Raw genomic sequence first — 22,568 nt, 5'->3', positions numbered from 1 at the left:
CTAGAGTTATTGCATTCATAGAAGTTTCTTCTGCTCTCAGAACAGATTCAGTTGTTCACAGTTTTGGCACACGGTGCATTACCAAGCTGCAAACACTCACAAGGTGTTGAGTTGTGGTCATGAAAAGAACAAAGTGGTTAGCAAAAATTCTGTGATGCAGTGTCATCTGACGGTTGACAAACCCTCAGTCTAGCCACAGTGTGACAACATGGCTTTGCTGAAAGTCACGTATTGAATATTTTCTCATGCAGTGTTTTCTGCTCTTTCTTTAATGTTCATTTACTTGACCAAACCTCTGATGTGTAAATCAGATCCAACTGAATGTCATCAGAACATATTATATAATGAAATTTGTTTTCTTTTACTAATAAGTCGAGGATGAGGATTTGGAGTAACATTGAATATAGAAGTTTTCTATCTCTGAAGGTCAGTTTCAATTATGGATTGTAAACTCACTTTAGTAGTCCTCCTCCTTCATTATTCCATCCATTTTGTGCAATTGATCAGTACCACTGGTAGCAAAACAGCCCCAGAGCATGATCCTTCCACCACCAGTCATAGTCTAGTCTGCCCAGAAAGCTGTCTTTCCAGAAGGAAATTGTTTTTCTGTGGTTGGGATTCTCTCAGTTCACAGTAATGACAAATTCCCTTTGATCTAAAGCTGGTCAAAGTGGTTAGCAAAAATTGGGCCAGATTGTGGGATTTTTGGCCCAATTTAAGATGAATTTTCAGTCGTGCAACCGTTTTGGGAATCGGCCCAAGTTTCACCTTAGTCGTGTGTCGTGCATTGTGTAGTACACATGAGGTAACGAGAAGCAATTAACACCTCACGACCAGCTCCCGATCAGCAATCATATGGTTGCAGCCAGAACTTCAAACCTGTTAGAAATTCTGGTCGCCCCTCGTGAGGGTATCGCACCGTTGAAGCGGTGCCACGAGCTGATTTAACACAACCTGTCACACTGCACGCACAAACACAGAAATGGAAATGAAAAAGACGAAGTAGCATGGCAGTGCAGTGTGTGATCTGGACACAAGCGATGGAAGCCCAACTTGTAGAACGTTGGGAAGCTCATCCGAGCCTTTTCAATGTGGCCTCACAAAATTATCACGACCGCAACAATCGTGAAAAGAGTTGGATGGACACTGCTGCTCAATTGCAGCTGTCTGGTCAATGTTTTTCATTAGCAAGTTTGCAAAGTTGATGGTGGTGTGTGTGTGTGTGTGTGTTAAAGATAGAGAGGGAGAGACAGATTTTGTGTTATAAGCTTCACGTTGTGGACGCACAGTGTGAGCACTCAGGTCGCATCAGAGCATCGGGCCACATATTGTGAGACCATGCATCGTGACCTACGACCTTCTAACCCAGGGGTGGGCAATCTCAGTCCACGAGGGCCGGTGTCCTGCAGGTTTTAGATCTCACCTTGGGTCAACACACCTGAATCACATGATTAGTTCGTTACCAGGCCTCTGGAGAACTTCAGGACATGTTGAGGAGCTAATTTAGCCATTTAAATCAGCTGTGTTGGTTCAAGGACACATCTAAAACCTGCAGGGACACCGGCCCTCGAGGCCTGGAGTTGCCCACCCCTGTTCTAACCCCTTCGATTCAATCATACAGGGTTGAGCAGGAGCTGAATAACGCGACTGAAAAAAAATCACACAGTATATGCACAGCTTAAGGGGGACACTTCTGGTCTTCTTGCAGACCGTGGCCAAATGGTAACACATCCAAATAACTTTTTTCTCTAGTCAACTGTATCCCTCTATTTTAGTTGAGATTGCTCATGTCAAACATTTAAGAGTTTAGACTGTTTACTGCGAGTTTTCCTACAATTTACACAAACACAAATATCATCTGGCTCTTAGTATCGCGGTATATCGTATCGTCTCCCCTGTATTGTGATACATATTGTATCGCCAGATTCTTGCCAAACACACCCCTAACATTTACACTGCAGTCTGCCTTTGGTGGCTTTTTTGAGCAACTGTGACATTCATCAGTATAACTGACAAACAAAACAATGACTACACTGCACACTAACTGTAGACTCCAAACACGCTAAATGTCACAAAACTCTTAAATGCAACATGTGGAACACACAAATCTAACTGGTTAACATAAAAAACATTTTAGCTGGAACACTGGAGCTGTGAGCTCGGTACACTCTGTCAGCTGACTGTTAGCTGAGCTTGCAACATCTCCAAAAACAACAGAGCACTTTTGCAAACATGTTCTATTTTGACCAGCTGACCAGATGTGAACTTTACGCCACTACATTCACACAAAAAAAGGGTAATACACATTTCCTGTAAAATTAAAGTAACATAATTACAAGGAACATTTTTATTAATCAACTTTATGTAATATTTATTATGTTTCGTGCATTAATTAAAAATTCACGAGCTTTTGCTATTAAGTATTAAACCAAACATGTGTAAAACTGTACACAGACAGAGACTCATATCTTTACATATTTGGCCATGCAGACAAACTGCTTATAAATTGTTGTTTTGCAGTCATGTTTGTGTAGCGCTGCATGTTGATGTATATATGCCATATGTGGGCTCAAAGACACAAAGTTGACAGGAAATGTGGTTGCTAAGCTGCTGCTATGTGCGCTGAATCTATTTATGGCTAAGGCAGTTGTGAAGTATAAAAAGGGCTGACATGGAAATCACTGATCTTTTTTACTCTTGTCCCTTGGCTTTCTTTCATGGTCCTTTTTGAGTGATCCTCAGCTCGACACAGGTCAGTCTTTAGACTTGTTATATTTTAACTTTGATTTTATGTCTCTTTACTTTTGCATAACATTTTACTTGAGTGTAATAAAACTTCAGGTCACGATTAACTTTTTCATCCGAGTATTTAAAACAATGTTTATATTTAAAAAGATGTTAGTTTGTCCAATTTCTCATGAGTGCAGATGTGGTAAAAAAAAAAACAAAAACATATTTTTTATCATTTAAGTACAAGTACATGTGCTTGGGTTAAAATTAGTGTAGTAAACTTTGAGATTAAACTGATTCAACTTCTTTACTCAAAAGTGAGGAAAATAAAATCTCTAAAATGTACTTGAGTGCATTTTAAAGCCTATTTCTACAATCTATTTTGGTGCAAAGCTAAACAAACCTCATTACTAATATAATAAAAAATATAAAGAAATTAAAACTTTATTTAAACTTAAATTATAATTATAATGAATATAATATGTTATCTTTTGTAACACAAGTAGAGAAAAACAAAGTTTTAAAAAAGTTCTATTTGCTGTTGTCAACATTGTAAACAGGCCAACTGACCTCAACACCTAAATGTTTGAAGTTTCTATTGTGAGCTCCAATAGATGTGGCAGACATGGCAGAAACACATCAGATAGAATGATGCAGTGGAAGTAAAACCTGGAGCTAAGAAATTAGAGTGCTAGTCAACTGGTTCAGGAGCAGCAGGTGGGCTGATCCTCCTAATTGCTCACAAGTATTTGGCTGCTTCACTTCGTTTGTTCCAAAAAAAACATGTCAGCTTTTTACTTTCCTAACATGCCTATTTTTCATATTTTACTTGCATGTATCATATACAGTCAACTTTACATAATATCTGTTTAAACAAATATTCATCTTCATTCAAACTGATCTTACATGCAGCTGCTGTTCATTCACCCATTTAGTTTATTAACTTATAGCAATTAATCTGACATTTCAGAGAATTTCCTTCCCTGAAGATCTTCATTGATCCTTGTGTCAGAGAGCCGACTCCCACCAAACACTGCACTGCACAACAAATCACTCTGCTAACTGAAGAAAGAGGTAAAACTAATACATCTTTACCAGTTGTTGTTTTGGTTCATCCAACTGGGATCATCCAGTTTGTCGTATTAAATGTGTATTTTAAATGTGTTTTAATGTGTGAGCATGTTCAAATGGTAAAACGTTTCAGAAATAAACAAACAAACCGACTACTTTACTTACTCTTGTCAGTGTTCTTTTTTTGTCTTCAAAATAGAAATATGAAGCTCTCCATTTTCTTGCTGGTGGTGCTCTCTATCACTGTGCTCTGTGTGGATTACGAACATGTTAAGAAGGTCAAAAACCAGCGTATCATCGAACCAGACACAAAAATGTCGTCCGTTTCTTCTAGCAGATCAGCACAAGAAAGTGATGACAAACGTGTTGACAACTTCAAAAACCAGCATATCATCGAAACAGAAGAGTCATGTGATAAACTAATACGCAAGAGGAAGATCAAAGATGTTAATGGTAAAGATAAAGAAAGAAACACCTTCATCTTTAGCACTTTTGACAAAGTTAAAGCTATTTGTACAGGAAAACAACGTGTTTATAAAAATGACAATCTTTATAGAAGCTCTGAAGAGATGGAGCTTTTGTACTGCAAACTGCAACATGACAAAAAAAACTACAAAGGTGAAATGATAAAGAAGCATATTGAAATTGCATGTGTGAAAATCGACGGTGTTCTTCAACCTGTACACTTCGAATGCTGCTGTTGATTTGAGAACTGCTCTGTACTCACTGTGATCTTTCTATCATTGTTTCATGATGTTGCTTTGGATTTCTTCAGATTTGGAGTTCTTAAGACTTTGTAAAGTTTGCATAAATAATAATGGGAATATTATTATTAAGGAAATATGGAAGAATTGTTTGTAAGTGAATGTGGAAAAATATCACAATCACAAGAGTTATGGAAACAACTTTTGACTGTCTTGTCTCACTTGCATAAGTAAACATTACATTCTGACATTTTTTCTAACTGGCTGTTCATCCTGTTCTCTCAGATCACAGACATCGATTGTCTTTCAGCATTCAATAAATAATCTACAAAAAAACAAGTTGCTGCTCCAGAGAATTTTTTATACTTAAAACAAAGCTCTTGTGAAACCACAAACACTCGCTGGTTTTAAAATCATTGATGAAGAGAGGGGCTACAGATTTTTTCTTAGTGCTGAGGTCTGAGTTAGTGCTGGAGTTCATCTGGACTGCATTGGATTTCTATCTGCTCCATGTGTGGGAATAAGCAGAGACAACTAACAAAGAACTTTCAGCAGTAGGGCTGGGCAATGTATCGAGCTTTTAAATATATCGATATATATGTGACAATATCGTTTACATCAATATTGTCTATGTTACATTATAATTATACTTGTGGAGCCCCAATTTTGCTTCTCTTTCATCCACTTTTGTCTCTACGCAACGTTACTCCGCCTCGCCTCTCTCCTTCACTGAACACAACTCCCCCTCCCCCATCACTTCACCTGCAGGCAGCACAAGATGGACGCGGCAGCTATCAAAGAGGAGCTGGTTGGTAAAAAGAAAACATTTAAAAATCTCCCTGGTTGAATGAGTTCTCACCCCGTGGGGCAAAGCAAGACCTTTGGTGCCGTATGCAGTGAGATAGCTTCTATAATCCAGAGGGACAGCCTCTGTTTGGATTAGCGAAGCAGACAAACAGCTGGTCATATAAACGCACATTCTGAGTGCGCTCAATGTAGGTGCGTAGCACACGCACTGGACAAAGAGAATGCATCCTCCTCTGCTATAGTGATGGGATTTCCGTCTCTTTTTAGAGAACCGGCTCTTTCGGCTCCCAACCGGCTCTTCAGGTTGTTTTGTTGCTTTAATTAATTTATTATTAAGAATAATATAAAATTATACACAAAAGGAATTACTAATGTAAAAAAAAGTGTTTTATTTATATTTATTTATATATAAATGTATGTGGTGGCCCCTAGAGACAAAACACATACAAATTCCAAAACACATTGCTAGCGTTAACTGAACTTCCAAAAGAGAGCTACCTAAATCACTTAAATTACACAATTGAAAGCATATGTGTATTGTTTGTGTATTTATACACAAGCACTCATATATATTCAAATCATTTAAAAAAATGTTCATTTACCTGTTATTACCACACACCAAATCTGGTCGTTGGTACTTGCTGGCTTGTGTAGCCACGAGGTAACAAAAGCTCAACACTGCCCCCTAGCATCCTGGAGCACTTCTGTTGTCTTTTGTACGTGTTTTGTCTCTAGGGGCCACCGTAAATATACTTTTATTTATTCACTCCACATAAAATGTAATAAATAAATCATATAATACAAAAATCAACTATTCACATTTCAATTTTTAACTGTTTAAATTTTCAGCTTTTTTCTTTTAAACTAATTTAAAGTGAAACAACACAAAACACTGCAAACCACAACACAATTAAATATAAATTAAAATATGAAAACAAAAGAACATGCATATTCTCTGTCATATGGGCCTGCATGAATAAACTTTCTGAATCCTTTATCATCGGCAACTGAAAATAGTTGTGGATGATTACTATACCTTTCTAATGTGACGTTGTTGTCTCTGGCTCTCTTTCTCTCTCTCTCCCTCCCGCTCTGTTCCTGTGCTACTGAATGTAACTACCGCCCCTCCCCCCTCTGCCCAGCGCAAAGTACAGGCCGCGCGTGCGGAGTGAAGCGGGAAAAAAGTGTGAGAGAGGATGAGAGAAAGAAAAAAAACCACAGCTTGCGATAAGGAGCCGGCTCGCGTCGTTCACGTCAAAGATCCGGCTCTAAGAGCCATTTTGTTCGTGACCAACACATCACTTCTCTGCTCCTCAGATGCAAAAGGAGGGGAGAAAAAGCTCAGCAACTCAAACTCCATTGAGCTATAAGATACCGGCATGATCTTGGGAAAATAGGCAGCATCTGGATGTAATACGACCTTGTGGCCATCAGGAGAGAACTGTGTGCAGGACGGATGCACAGACAGCGCATGAAGGTCACCCACTCGCTTTACCGAAGCCAAAGCGAGAAGTAATGCAGTCTTATATGAAAGAAATTTCATATCCACAGACTCAATGGGTTCAAACGGGGGGCTACAAAGGGCCTCCAGCACCAAAGACAAGTCCCAAGCAAGGACACTGGACTTAAGCACAGGTCTCAGCCGGCGAACCCCTTTCAGAAAACGTAAGGCAAGGGAATTTGCACCTGGTGTCACCCCGTCAAAGCTAATATGACAAGCAGATATAGCTGCTAAATAAATCTTAATTGTCGTAGATGAAAGGCCCTTTTCCCACAGCTCCTGTCAAAACATCCACAATAGAGGTCTAAGAAGCTTGGAAAGAAAAGCGTCTGGACTTCTTTAGATTGCTTGAAGATGTTTCACCTCTCATCTGGAGAGGTTCTTCAGAACTGACGAAGCTTCTTGACTACGATGACCTGGATGACTGAGAACCTTCACAGACATATCCACAATAGAGCACTGAAATGGGAGAGTGTGGCAGTCCTGGCACCATTGCTCGAAGGCTCGCCATTTGTAAGCGTACAAGCCTCTAGTAGATGAGGCCCTAGCGCTCTGAATTGTCGCTATCACACTAGGTGGCAAACCCTTAGCAATCAAGTTTAACCTCTCAGCAGGTAATCATGAAGGTGCCACAGATCCAGGTGAACCACTTCTCCTCCCGCCTGAGAGAGGAAGTCCCTGCGGAGAGGAAGCTGCCAAGGACCCGCTGCTAGCAGGCTGATTATCTCTGCATACCACGGCCTTGTGGGCCACCAAGGGTCCACTAGAATCAGAGAGAGGAACTGCCAACGCACTCTCTCTAGAACTGGAGATATCATTTCCACTGATGGAAAAGTAATAAAGGAGCACGTCTGGCCATTGGTGCGCTAGTGCGTCCAAGCCCAAGGGTGCATCGTGGTCGATTATGGAGAAGAACAGGGGGCAGTGAGTATTTATCCTGGAAGCAAAAAGATCTATTTGCGCCTTGCCAAATAGATCCCAAATCTGAGCCACTATTAAAGAAGACCCCCCTTGGGCTCCCTCCAAGGAGCTAGCACGCAAAGACGTGGTTACCTTCAGCCTCCTCCAGAGGTGATGCGATGCACACAGGCAGTGAGAGAGAGTCCTACCTTGAAACTCTCTCATTTTTAACAGTCCAAGTGGCACTACGGCGATCATAGATGCCATCAGATGAGTCATCCAGACTGCTGACCCATCATCCACGTGCCCTAATCAGGTAACAGTTCAAATGGCTGTTTTGTTGAGTCCCACATATTGGGCACATTTATATATGTGTCATATTCTTAATCTGTCGCAGCAGTCACGATGCTGCTTATAAATTATATTCAGACTGATCAGTCTTCACGGATGTCCCCAAAAGAAGTAAAGCTCCAAATGTTTATGCTGTTGTTTCTTCAGTTATATATTTTGAAATGCAGGCATCTGATGTTCCGGTTATGTAGCCTAATGTAATGCAGTCATTGCTCTCACTGCTACTGCTGCAGAGATCAGGTTCAAAAACTGTGTGGGCCCCACCCATGCACACACCAGAATGAATAAACCCTTCCTGTATAAACGCAGTCCCTCGAGACGTGACTGCCCCTCAGCGTCTGTTTATTACACCAAAGCAAGTTTGACAACAAAAAGAATAAATGGCTCTCTGTTGATTGTTGATGTGTTTCTATGCACAAGCACCCTGTGATGTTAATGATGGCCATGTCTCTTAATTTGAAATGACTCCCACAAAGATACATTTTTGTTTTTAATGTGCTTTAAATTCTATTAACAGCTCTCTGATATACATTAGCATTATAATATTAGGGAGAAAACTGGCCGTCCCTGTTCAGTCATTAATAATAAATAACCTCTTAGTTCACTTGCCTCAGGTCTGCTGTGTTCACGACATCAGCGGAGCGGGAGGTGGCTTACTGGGCTTAAGCCCGGGTTGTTGTTTCAGAAGCCCGGGGTCTTTTGGAGTGTAATTTGTTTCATAGTTAGATGCCTGACTGACAACTGTATAAAACAAAAACGACACACAATATTCGAAGCACATAGCGCACAGTCCTAAATTCCCCCTAATTTCGCTATGATCCGAGCTCAGGCACTAGTGATGTGCGGATCGATCCTGAAATATCGATTCCTCTGATACCAATCATTTATGTTCTAGAATCGATTCTCACATTAAAATATCGATATTTTAGTAATTTAGAATAAATTTGTAGTTTATCATTAACAGGAACACAGTGGAAAGAAACTATAACATTCGGATTGTCTACATTCAAAGGAACTAGGAAGGAAGGAAGGCTGTATAAATGTCTCGCAGCCACTGGCGTGCGCACTCACAACAATGGCTGAGCGTAATTGGAGTCATGTGCGGACGTATTTTACCTCCACAAACAGCTGAGACGTGGTTTGCGATACATGTGGCAAAAAAGTGCTCCAAGAGTGAGGTGTTGTGGCCACATTGAAAAGGGCTGTGGGGGGTAAATACATTTTACAGGGTTTATTTATCGGATAAAATACATTAAATGTCACCATTATTATTGGCCGGCCCGGAAACAGCGGGAGTGTCCAAATTCAGAGGCTGCTTCCACCTGAGGACCCGGCCTTCGCGGTCTAAAGAAAGCCGGGTAGTACGTCACGAGCTCCCTCGGTGGAGTGAAACTCTGCCGTCTGCTCCTTGCTATCTAAAATATAACAGGCACTGACGTAAACTCTCGACCGTCTCACACTTTGTTTAATCATTTTCTGTTTCTTCAGCTGTGTGAAAACCCCGGAGGAACCCTCCCGAGGGATTAATAAAGTTAAATTTAATTTAATCTAATCTAATAACTTTAATCTCAGCCAAACCGATTTACTCACGAACAAATAAAACACTGAAAAAGCCAAACAATAACATTTTTAAGTTATCAAAGTGACTTATATATCATGTTTAACCCGAGTAGTGAAAGACCGCGGGGTTTGAAGACGATGTGTTGGTCGGCCCCCACCCATGCACACACCAGAAGTTGCTGCCGCCATTGTTGGAGACTGGAACTGGCTGGGCCGCGCTATGAATTCTGCGATATGGTTTTTCAATTTTGTTGTCCGGGTGGAAAGGAGGAGAGGGACAGGTGCTGCTAGGGCGAGACAGACGTCTCTCACGGAGTCCTTTAGTGCTGCAGGCAGGCAAGGTGTTCAAATAGCCACAACTTCAGTTTTTTTATTTCTATAAGATGAACTCTGCATTATTAAGTGATAAGAACAAGTAATCTGATGTCCTGTAATCATTATGATGCTATAATTTGAGATACAATAAATAAAATAAGTTTTTGTACAAAGTATCGGTATCGGATCAGTATCGTCGATACCACCCTGAATATTACTTGGTATTACTTGGTAAAGGAAATCAGTGGTATCACACATCACTATCAGGCACTAGCCGACTGAGCAGAGGCAGAGCCAGACATCAGGGCTTTGGAGCCACGCCCCCTCCCGCCATGCCAGTAGGCCAAACAAAGCACACGGAAACGTCAGCTATGGTTCGTACGTACTGTGTTGTCGGTTGCAACGTTAGATCACACCATAGGGAATGCAAGAAGCTGGAAAATGGGCTCTCATTTCATCGTTTCCTCTCCTGGAGGCAACGGGAGGAATCTCATGTATCCGATATTACTAAACGAAGACGTCAGGCTTGGATTGCAACGGTGAGACACGGACAAGGCGAGTGCAACGAAAGCGAAAAAGAGCACCCAAAAACATACAAAATTGCGCTCATTGTACGCTAATCTGCACATAACTTTCAGATGAATCACGCACCTGGAATACTGGTATACATTTACCTTATGTGCATACACTAATTTTATCTTACAGGCTTTCGTTATGCAGCTGCAGAGTCTGAAGGTGTGCCCCGTGCAGAAGTAATCCCGTCGTTAAGTCTGACGTCACTAGCCGTTCTGGGCCTAAACTCGCTGCAGGTCCATATATCAAACGATCACTATGGCATTACTGAGAGTTGAAAAACTGTCTAAATTCTTTCATCTTTAATAAAATGATCAGCGTTCTGCTCTACCAGGTGTAACAATTGAGTTTAACATCCAGGCATCCATGAAAACGGAATTTATTTATTTAACGGAGTTAGAAGTTAGCAGGAAGTTAGCTCGCTAGCTTCTATCTAAATACAATAAAGCATGTCCTGACTGCGGGGTTTTGGAAACAAATTAAAACGTACAGCTCTGTTATCACTTCCAACATAAATGAAGACAGAAAACTAAACAGCAGTGACGTTTGTAGGGTTACTGAAGTTTGGCTAGCTGGTATATGATGTGCTACGTGACCGCTAGCGACACAGCTATGTGAGCATAATATAAACAAGCTAACTTTTTTCCCACTCGATAAAAGTTAACGTGAGTGTTCTCGGTGGTCAGGAACAAATGTAATCGCATGGCAGGATGCTGTAAAAGGACCAAACTTCAGCCAGGAGAACAACTGAGATAATCCATCCACAATACGAGGTTAGTTATTCACATACTGCTCCATGGGCTGGGCTGTAGTTACATCCTAAGGTTTTAAAAACTGAGCTTAAATAAATAATTAGCGGTAATAAAAGCCGAGGGAGATCAACAGTGATCACTGACTGTTTTAGGAGCTTTTTGAGATTAAATAGAAGAAAATACAAAACATTAAACATGTTAACAACACAAAAGCCATATTAAACGCAGACTACTTTAGGCCCGGAAGTAGGATTCGTCACATCATCACTTAACGACCGGATAGATGAAGATCTGACAGAAGACCAACAACAAAATCACCATGTCACAGAGGCTGTGGACAGGAGTTACTCATATCATGTGAGGGTGAAGACAAAACACTGCTTGATAGGAATGTTAAGGTGTGCTGTGTTTTGGTGAACATGTGCCCCACTGTGGTTGTCAAACCAGGGCCAAATGAAACTTGCTCTTGTTGAATATTCATAAAACTGCTGTGTTGCATGCACAGTTCATTGTAAATAATTGTACTTTCTGTAAAGTGGTTTCAATAAAACAGAAATTAAAAGTATGTTTTGTTTTGTTTTTTTTATTCAAGATCTGTTCACATGTACTTAGCAAGTACATGTGCAGGTACACATGAAATGCAAACTATTTACATGGCAACGCACAGCTGGCATCAATCGTGAATCGTTCATCTAGAGCAATTTTGGGGGCAGCTGCTGAGGAGAAGTCAATGTTATGTGCAACCTCTGGCCCTCTGATCTAAGGGGGACTCTTTGGTCTTCTTCCAGTCCTTGGCAAAGTGGTAACACATTAAAACAACTTGTAATTACAAACGATTGTTTGAACCGAATCTGTAAGTGTATAAAAATGGCTTAAAATGGTTTACAGTGAGTTCCTTGGACTTTCTGTTGTTCTAAATATTGGTCAATCCAACAAGTGCTTTTAAGCTAATCCTTTTTACGCTTTGAAGAGAAACTAAGCATATGCTTAAGAACAAAAACACCTTAAATGAGAATAATAGAAATTTTCCTTTACAACTTCTACTCAAGTACAATCAATAAACAAAACCACAGACTCTTTGATGTTTGTTTTGAAGAAAAAGTAATTTCCTGTAAATGTTTATCTGTGTGAGATTTTTCAGAAAACATCAATTTTGTTTAAACGTGAGATACATGGCCTATTCTTTCCTTGTTCTACTTTTGTCTCATTATTAATCTGATTACTGTGGAAGACAAGATGGAAATATAATATTCTCATGTTAAAAAGATAGAAAAAAGATTTTATTACCCAGAAATCTAACTGTTCATGCCTTTGAGCATAAACATGAGCAGCAGCGCCCTCTGCAGTTTGTGTGTGGAAGTGCAAAAGCTTACAGCACCTGGTATTCCCAGGCGGTCTCCCATCCAAGTACTGACCAGGCCCGACCCTGCTTAGCTTCCGAGATCAGACGAGATCGGGCGTGTTCAGGGTGGTATGGCCGTAAGCGAGGGAAGCCCGCTATAAAACACCTTTTATACTTGGCAAATGTCACACAGTTTCAAATATAGTATTGTGTTAAATTCCATATGTTACAGCGAAAGCATGCAGCTATTCGTTGTTAACTGCAGCTTCAACACTGAGCTGCAAAAATGCTTTTCCCACAGTAACGTCACCATAATAACATTTGTTAGATCATTATAGAACCGTGTGTTTTGTAATTCAAACGTTTTTGTCGTTTGGAGACTTTAACTTCTATATAGAAGAGAAAACATGTGCATGTGTCGCTACAGCATGTATAAAAATGCTGTTTCTGAGCTTTGCTTTCGCTTACGGCCATACCACCCTGAACACGCCCGATCTCGTCTGATCTCGGAAGCTAAGCAGGGTCGGGCCTGGTCAGTACTTGGATGGGAGACCGCCTGGGAATACCAGGTGCTGTAAGCTTTTGCACTTCCACACACAAACTGCAGAGGGCGCTAAAACTGTCACTCCTTCCTGTAGTCTCTAGTTTCCTCCTGCTTTCCTTGAAGCACAAAAGCGCCTCGCTGATCATTTCCTAGATGCTAATCAAGGAATATTTAAGTTATGTTTCCTTTTGACAGTAACTACTATAAAACCTAAAGCAGCACCTCACTGTCAATAATAGATTAAATGAACAAATCACATTACTATTGCAGAGTATAACATGGAGACATGAAGTAAGTTAGAGAAAAAAATAAAAACAAGATGTGACATGTTGAATTTAATATAATTATAAAAAACAGAAACAGTTTTGGTTTATAGTTTACAGAGAATTTTACAGGAAAAAATAAAACACTGCGTCATATTCATATAAATGCACCGATCTGACAGACTTGCACAGGGTACAAAGCAAAGGAAGTGTTGAGTTCATCTGCATGGAGCCTGAATGACCGTCTCAGCAGATCATGTATGTGGCATACGGCCAATACTGGACCAATGAGCAAGCTTTACCTCATCCCTGTCCTCTCATCTTAGTATTCATACTGAAGTTTGCATGTTATAGAGTTTTTTTTGTTGTTGTTGTTTTTGGCTGTCATATTTTCCTTTTTAAAAAAACGGCACCTTGAAATATAAAAATGTGCTCGACAGTCCTGCTACTTTAACCACAAATCATTTCCTGAAACTCGGGAAAGTGTCTCTGTTGCTGAAAATCACACATCTTCATCATATTTGGAGGAAGTGGCTTGCAGCTCTGAAATGTTTCTCTGGAGGAGAGAGAAGGACATTTGAGAGATTGATGACTCACAAGAGTCTAATCACATCAGTGCAACCAGTGGTTACTTGTATTAGTTTATTAATTAGAGATGAACCGATCTGATATTACGTATCGGTCCGATACTGACGTAAATCACTGGATCAGATATCAGAAAGAAATTTAAAAAATGTAATCCGATCCATTAAATATCACGAAAGCATCTCACAAAACTTGCGACACGGCGTAACTCAGCTCATAACCTTAGCACGTTGGAGCAGTATGCGTCACGTGATAGAGCGGCTGTGGCGTGCGAGACCTGTCGGCGGTCTGGTTGAGCAGTTGGAGCCTCGCTACCAAACCGGCATTTCATCTTCGAGAAAGTTATGCCAGAGAGAAGTAAAGCAAGTGTGTAAGTTCATCTCTGAATATTTGTAAAGCATTCCCACGTTAAGCTTAACAACCGATATATGGAGCGACTGCCTCTTCTCTCTTTCCAAAGATTCTTTCTTTTGGTTTCAATAGTTCTCATCATGCTGATTGATGTCCAAGGGGTCTCCTTTCCCATAAGTTTGATTCTAATTCCTACCGCGGTGATGTTAAATTGGGGTGAAACGTCATCATAACAGCTTTGACTGACAGCTGCTGTCACGGAGAAACTTGCGTATCTCTGTTCGCGAATAGCAGATAGAGCGTAGGCTCTGAGAGGACGCCCAGCGTTTACGCTACGAAAACACGACCCGATGTGTAAATCAGATCCAACTGAATGTCATCAGAACATATTATATTATGAAATTTGTTTTCTTTTACTAATAAGTCGAGGATGAGGATTTGGAGAAGCACTAAATATAGAAGTTTTCTATCTCTGATGATCAGTTTCAATGGTTGATTGTAAACTCACTTTACTAGTCCTCCTTCTTTATTATTCCATCCAGCAAATCAGCCCCGGAGCATGATCCTACCACCACCATGCTTAACATCTGGTACAGTGTTCTCAGATTTCAAAGGATCACCTTTGATACACCAAACATACTGTTGTCATTGTGGCCATATAGCTCAGTCATTGTCAAGTCTGCCCATAAAGCTGTCTTTCCAGAAGTGGTTGGGATCCTCAGTTCACAGTAATAAGAAATTCCCTCTGATCTAAGGGGGAATCTTTGGTCTTCTTCCAGTCCTTGGCAAAGTGGTAACATATTAAAACAACTTGTAATTACAAACGATTGTTTGAACCGAATCTGTAAGTGTATAAAAATGGCTTAAATGGTTTACGGTGAGTTCCTTGGACTTTCTGTTGTTCTAAATATTGGTCAATCCAACAAGTGCTTTTAAGCTAATCCTTTTTACGCTGCAAAGATAAACTAACACTTGTAGTCAGCCATGATCACTAATGAGAAGTTAATAGGGCTTGTTGAGTTATGAGGTGCAGAACCTTCAGCACCTCATATGAAAAGATTTGACTGTGTGTATGCTTTTGGCACTGTGTGCATTTGAGAAAATCCAAAATAAATTCAAACTTGTTTGTGAAAGCTGTTTTATAAATTTCAGTGGTATATTATTCATGCAATAGGGAGTTGTCTTCTCCAACTACTGGGGCTGAAATAAGTTCATCTAGTTTAGAAACTTCCACTGAACAGTCTATTATAGTGTCAGAACTAAGCATATGCTTAAGAATTTAAACACTTTAAATGAGAATAATAGAAATGTTCCTTTACAGCTTCTACTCAAGTACAATCAATAAAGAAAACCACAGACTCTTTGATGTTTGTTTTGAAGGAAAAGTAATTTCCTGTAAATGTTTATCTGTGTGAGATTTTTCAGAAAACATCAATTTTGTTTAAACGTGAGATACATGGCCTATTCTTTCCTTGTTCTACTTTTGTCTCATCATTAATCTGATTACTGTGGAAGACAAGATGGAAATATAATATTCTCATGTTAAAAAGATAGAAAAAAGATTTTATTACCCAGAAATCTAACTTTTCATGCCTGTGAGCAGAAACATGAGCAGCAGCGCCCTCTGCAGTTTGTGTGTGGAAGTGCAAAAGCTTACAGCACCTGGTAGTCCCAGGCGGTCTCCCATCCAAGTACTGACCAGGCCCGACCCTGCTTAGCTTCCGAAATCAGACGAGATCGGGCGTGTTCAGGGTGGTATGGCCGTAAGCGAGGGAAGCCCGCTATAAAACATCTTTTATACTTAGCAAATGTCACACGGTTTAAAATATAGTATTGTGCCAAGCTTTATATGTTACAGCGAAAGCATGCAGCTATTCGTTGTTAACTGCAGCTTCAACCCTGAGCTGCACAAATACTTTTCCCACAGTAACATCTCCATAATAACACATGTTAGATTATTATAAAACCGTGTGTTTTGTAATTCAAACATTTTTGTCGTTTGGAGACTTTAACTTCTATATAGAAGAGAAAACATGTGCATGTGTCACTACAGCATGTATAAAAATGCTGTTTCTGAGCTCTTCCCTCGCTTACGGCCATACCACCCTGAACACGCCCGATCTCGTCTGATCTCGGAAGCTAAGCAGGGTCGGGCCTGGTCAGTACTTGGATGGGAGACCGCCTGGGAATACCAGGTGCTGTAAGCTTTTGCACTTCCACACACAAACTGCAGAGGGCGCTAAAAGTGTCACTACTCCTTCTTGTATTCTCTAGTCTCCTCCGGAAAACAGCTTTGACTGACAGCTGCAGTCACGGAGAAACTTGCGTATCTCTGTTCGCGAATAGCAGATAGAGCGTAGGCTCTGAGAGGAGGAGCAGCGTTTACGCTACGAAAACACTACCCGATGTGTAAATCAGATCCAACTGAATGTCATCAGAACATATTATATTATGAAATTTGTTTTCTTTTACTAATAAGTCGAGGATGAGGATTTGGAGAAGCACTGAATAGAAGTTTTCTATCTCTGATGATCAGTTTCAATGGTTGATTGTAAACTCACTTTACTAGTCCTCCTTCTTTATTATTCCATCCAGCAAATCAGCCCCGGAGCATGATCCTACCACCACCAGGCTTAACATCTGGTACAGTGTTCTCAGATTTCAAAGGATCACCTTTGATACACCAAACATACTGTTGTCATTGTGGCCATATAGCTCAGTCATTGTCAAGTCTGCCCATAAAGCTGTCTTTCCAGAAGTGGTTGGGATCCTCAGTTCACAGTAATAAGAAATTCCCTCTGATCTAAGGGGGACTCTTTGGTCTTCTTCCAGTCCTTGGCAAAGTGGTAACACATTAAAACAACTTGTAATTACAAACGATTGTTTGAACCGAATCTGTAAGTGTATAAAAATGGCTTAAATGGTTTACGGTGAGTTCCTTGGACTTTCTGTTGTTCTAAATATTGGTCAATCCAACAAGTGCTTTTAAGCGAATCCTTTTTACGCTGCAAAGATAAACTAACACTTGTAGTCAGCCATGATCACTAATGAGAAGTTAATAGGGCTCGTTGAGTTATGAGGTGCAGAACCTCCAGCGCCTCATATGAAAAGATTTGACTGTGTGTATGCTTTTGGCACTGTGTGCATTTGAGAAAATCCAAAATAAATTCAAACTTGTTTGTGAAAGCTGTTTTATAAATTTCAGTGGTATATTATTCATGCAATAGGGAGTTGTCTTCTCCAACTACTGGGGCTGAAATAAGTTCATCTAGTTTAGAAACTTCCACTGAACAGTCTATTATAGTGTCAGAACTAAGCATATGCTTAAGAACTTAAACACTTTAAATGAGAATAATAGAAATGTTCCTTTACAGCTTCTACTCAAGTACAATCAATAAAGAAAACCACAGACTCTTTGATGTTTGTTTTGAAGGAAAAGTAATTTCCTGTAAATGTTTATCTGTGTGAGATTTTTCAGAAAACATCAATTTTGTTTAAACGTGAGATACATGGCCTATTCTTTCCTTGTTCTACTTTTGTCTCATCATTAATCTGATTACTGTTTAAGACAAGATGGAAATATAATATTCTCATGTTAAAAAGATAGAAAAAAGATTTTATTACCCAGAAATCTAACTTTTCATGCCTTTGAGCATAAACATGAGCAGCAGCGCCCTCTGCAGTTTGTGTGTGGAAGTGCAAAAGCTTACAGCACCTGGTATTCCCAGGCGGTCTCCCATCCAAGTACTGACCAGGCCCGACCCTGCTTAGCTTCCGAGATCAGACGAGATCGGGCGTGTTCAGGGTGGTATGGCCGTAAGCGAGAGTTTTGCTATGTAAAGGGCATTTTATAGGTGGCAAATGTCTCACAGTTTGATATATGTTATTGTGCCAAGCTTTATATGTTACAGCGAAAGCATGCAGCTATTCGTTGTTAACTGCAGCTTCAACACTGAGCTGCAAAAATGCTTTTCCCACAGTAACATCTCCATAATAACATATGTTAGATTATTATAGAACCGTGTGTTTTGTAATTCAAACATTTTTGTCGTTTGGAGACTTTAACTTCTCTACAGAAGAGAAAACGTGTGCGTGTGTCGCTACAGCATGTATAAAAATGCTGTTTCTGAGCTTTGCTTTCGCTTACGGCCATACCCTACGGTGGCCCTGAGAGGCCAAACGGACTGCAACTTCAGAAAACACTTGCAAAAAGAAAAATGCTGCAAAAAGAAAAATGCTGCAAAAAGAAAAATGCTGCAAAAAGAAAAACACTTGCAAAAAGAAAAGCGCTGCAAAAAGAAAAGCGCTGCAAAAAGAAAAGCGCTGCAAAAGCACACACAACACAACGGAAATAGGAAAAAACACAACGGAAATGTTTCTGGGGAGACAATAACCAGACGGACCAGTTGACCAAAACATGCTAACAAGTGCACTGGGACTGGGAGACACTTCAACGAAGTGGAAGCAGAGCGGCCAAAGAGTAAACTTTCAAAAGTAAGTTCTGAATATTATGTCACTTATTTATGTGCAAATGTTTAATAACGTGGAACATTAAAACATTACTGTTGGCCACATGCCGGCAAAGTTATAAGACATTAGCGATGTTTGTACTTTCAGCGTTTACTTTGTTTTAAAGTCTTTACTTTATACGCCGTTAGATAGTCGACCTTAATCTTACAGAGAATCTGATGATTTTGTGGATAATTAAAGTCAGTCATATATCCACAAACACAACAGGCTGAAAGTCAGTGATGCTGCTCGGTTTGCAGTCCTGAATATCACGGCACAAGCAGGATTCACTGCACTGTTAATGTTAGCTATGTTATATTGCTGCCTCTGTTCGGTGGTGTTGAGCCAAACGGACTTTAACGTGTGTTTGAACGAGCTGACGGTTCACTCATTGTAGCGACTTCCACAGTCGCTAGAGCCCGGGGATGGAGCCCGCCTATTTGCCTGACGCGCTGTCAACTTTAGCAATAATGCGAGAGGTGGAATTGTTTGCTTGTTTATTAAAGTGTTTACAGAGTAATGTCATCTCGAGATTTGGACTCTTACAACGTCACAGGCTCTAATGTAACAAGACGAAACATGTTGTGCAGCGGTCAACAAAAACTAGGCTACCCAGCCCTCCTCTCTGTCAAAATCAAAACCAGTGAATGACAGACTGACAACGCCCTCTTAATGTCACCGCTAGCACCCACGTGACTCCCATTACACATCACCATAGCAACCAAACAAATGAAACCCCAGTGATCATCAAAAAATTCAATACATTTAATTATGGTTCCTACACTCATTAAGCTGAAAGAAAGATGCTTTAATCACAGCAGTCACACATGTGTCCACTGTACCAGCTGGGAACTCTTCTTGTTCAGCACTCGTAATAACACTAAATCCTCCTGTTTGTAGCAGTGTATACACCTGAGACTGTCACCTGTATGTCTGTCCTGCACTCTGTCTCTGTTTCTTTCTCTCTGATTGTGGAATAAAAGTATGAACATGTATTTATAAGTTACACTTGTGTTTGAATCCTGCAGCTTATCACACATTTGATTTCCATGTGTGACGACTGCAAGTGTCCAGAGTGAGGACAGACTGAGGGACCCACTGCTGCACATCATCTGTGAGGCTTTGCACCCCTGATGATCCACCAGGACAAACTCAGCAGTGTGTGAGGAAGAGGAGGAGGAAGAGCCAGCAGCAGCTGACAGATGGAGAGAATAGACAGACTGTTCCCTGTTTGTGAAGGACTGCTAGGAAAGTTTAACATCACTAACTGTCTGTCCTGAATCAGTCTTATTAGGTAATGTTCAAATAATTTGATCATCCAGTGTTTGCAGTGTGGGAGAAAGTACTCAGGGCCTTCAAGTTACACACTATGAAAGGAAGAAACAAGTTTAATATTCAGAAACCTAAAGTATGTATCAGCAGCAGAATAGAGCTAAAAATAAATGTTTGTTTCAGTTCTATGAAGCTTTGAGTATTTTGGATCAGTAGCAGTGCTGTGTTTGTTGCATCATATTGCTGTAATTGTTCATATGCTTTATATATTCTGAGCTAAGTTGATCTATAGTGTTACATCATATTCTATAAGGATGTTATGTGTTTGTTTACTTTCTGCCCAGTTTGACACATTTAACAGAAGTCAGCCTGTTTAAGGCTCTGATATCTATTCTGTATGACTTAAAGCAGTTATGACATGGTCTGATTTTCTCACCCAATAAAGGAATATTTCATATATCAGTCTACTCTGTGTGGCGGAAAACTAACACTGCACATGACTCTGAACACACCATCCCCACTGTCAGATATGGTGGTGGCAGCATCATGCTCTGGGGGTGCTTCTCTTCAGCAGGGACAGGGAAGCTAGTCAGAGTTGATGGGAAGATGGATGGAGCCAAATACAGGGCAATCTTGGAAGAAAACCTCTTGGAGTCTGCAAAAGACTTGAGACTGGGGCAGAGGTTCACCTTCCAGCAGGACAACGACCCTAAACATAAAGCCAGGGCAACAATGGGATGGTTTAAAACAAAACATATCCATGTGTTAGAATGGCCCAGTCAAAGTCCAGATCTAAATCCAATCGAGAATCTGTGGCAAGATCTGAAAACTGCTGTTCACAAATGCTGTCCATCTAATCTGACTGAGCTGGAGCTGTTTTGCAAAGAAGAATGGGCAAAGATTTCAGTCTGCAGATGTGCAAAGCTGGTAGAGACATAAGGCGAACCGGATTATAAGGAGCACTGTCGATTTCCAGAAACACCAAAGGACTGATTTTTAGAGTGCCTTATTTTTCCAAAAAACACAGTAATAACATAATAAAAACGGGCACTCTGATAGGGGGAAAACTGAGATTTCAGTAAAGCTCAGTCTAAAGCACTTTCCTAATGATTTCCCTGTAACATTAGTCCTCGAGGTCCCGTCATAGCAGACTACTGTGAGCGCCACCAGACAGTTAGAGACAAAAACGAGACGCTCTTACAGCCAGGAGGCTGCTTAGAGATGAAGCTTGATTAATTTGATTGATTATGTGTGAATAAGTCTTGAGCCTCTCCTCGGTTCTGTACTGAGCCAGATGTTCTTCTTCTTCCTTTCTTTAGACTTTCTGAAGGTCATTTAAAGTTTTTCTTTGGACATTGACTGCTTTTTCACCCATTTTCAGTCCAGTCCTTGTACCTGATCATAGGGCTGTGCGATATGACCAAATTCTCATATCCTGATATAAGACATCTATCGTCCCGATAACGATATAAATCACAAAAATTTAACATTTTCTGTAAATTCTGTGAATCTCGGGCAGCTCGACTTGCGTAAAGTGTTTCCAGCTGTGCGTCGTGTACCTGGAGTCGAGTGTTTTAACCAAAGCATGAAACGATACATTTTTAGACATAAGTTGTAACGGTCGCCGTTTTCTTTGTGAGTATTTATTACACGGCGTGCTGCGGGGAAAAGCCTGTTCTAACGTTTGAGTCTAAGGTTTATTTTTTACCTGGCGGCTCTTTTTTAATTCTCATCCGTAAACACTCTGCATCTTTCACGTGATTCAGTTTATTTTGAAAAGTCTCAACAGGATCTTGAGCTTTATTGTGAAAGGTTTATGTGGAACATAAATAAGCGGACACCGGTGGTTTTACCGTCGTTGTTGCTAACGACAACGCATAAAAACAGTCGCTTGTCCGTCCGTAGTGTGGTTATATTAAATATAAGAGAAAGAGAGAACTTTAAGAAATGAATATAGCCACTAAAATGGTGAAAAAAATATTGCCGTAAAGTTTATTTTGCGACACCACGAAACAAACGATAGCGTAAAATGAAACGATAGATGTTTTTATATCGTCATCCGATATATATATCATTATATCGAACAGCCCTACCTGATCACTTTCAGAGCGATATTTTTGTGTTTTTGGGGGGGTTAAACCACTTAACCTTACTCAAGGGACAAACCCGAGTTGTCAAATACAATACAAAACACACAACTTAGCAAAGAACCAATTTTAAATTTTATCTTTAGGTACTTCGTTACTAGCAACCTGTCACAGAAACACACCATTTCCTCTGAGTTCTTTGGATTGGAAAAGTAGGAGACAGAAAAAAGGGGACAGGCTGAAAAATCTATCTACAATGGAGGAACAATACCTGAAAGTCATGTCAAAAAAAATTCAGCAAACACCTGACACAGGACCTGAAAGATGCACTTGGTCCTTCAGTTGGTCCAT

At 40.3% G+C, this 22,568-nt stretch overlaps 1 protein-coding gene and 5 non-coding genes across 6 annotated transcripts in view; 3 read left to right on the top strand and 3 right to left on the bottom strand.

The window, feature by feature from the left end:
* Nucleotides 1-22,568, top strand: part of LOC148096365 (uncharacterized) — a 101,115-nt gene that overhangs the window by 69,473 nt on the left and 9,074 nt on the right. The gene's annotated exons all lie outside the window — the stretch shown is intronic.
* LOC148096370 (5S ribosomal RNA) lies at nucleotides 12,631-12,749 on the bottom strand. Its single transcript, XR_015717241.1, has one exon. It is a non-coding gene; the product is annotated as a 5S ribosomal RNA (ribosomal RNA).
* On the top strand, nucleotides 13,069-13,187 carry LOC148096369 (5S ribosomal RNA). Its single transcript, XR_015717240.1, has one exon. It is a non-coding gene; the product is annotated as a 5S ribosomal RNA (ribosomal RNA).
* On the bottom strand, nucleotides 16,000-16,118 carry LOC148096368 (5S ribosomal RNA). Its single transcript, XR_015717328.1, has one exon. It is a non-coding gene; the product is annotated as a 5S ribosomal RNA (ribosomal RNA).
* On the top strand, nucleotides 16,438-16,556 carry LOC148096367 (5S ribosomal RNA). The gene has a single exon (XR_015717239.1). It is a non-coding gene; the product is annotated as a 5S ribosomal RNA (ribosomal RNA).
* On the bottom strand, nucleotides 18,053-18,171 carry LOC148096366 (5S ribosomal RNA). Its single transcript, XR_015717371.1, has one exon. It is a non-coding gene; the product is annotated as a 5S ribosomal RNA (ribosomal RNA).

This window comes from Neolamprologus brichardi, chromosome 23, assembly GCF_056152115.1.
Source record: "Neolamprologus brichardi isolate AB-2024 chromosome 23, ASM5615211v1, whole genome shotgun sequence".
In the NCBI taxonomy this organism is placed as follows: domain Eukaryota; kingdom Metazoa; phylum Chordata; class Actinopteri; order Cichliformes; family Cichlidae; genus Neolamprologus; species Neolamprologus brichardi.
The sequence above is the reverse complement of the archived record's forward strand: the minus strand, read 5'-3'. Positions and strand labels throughout refer to the sequence as shown.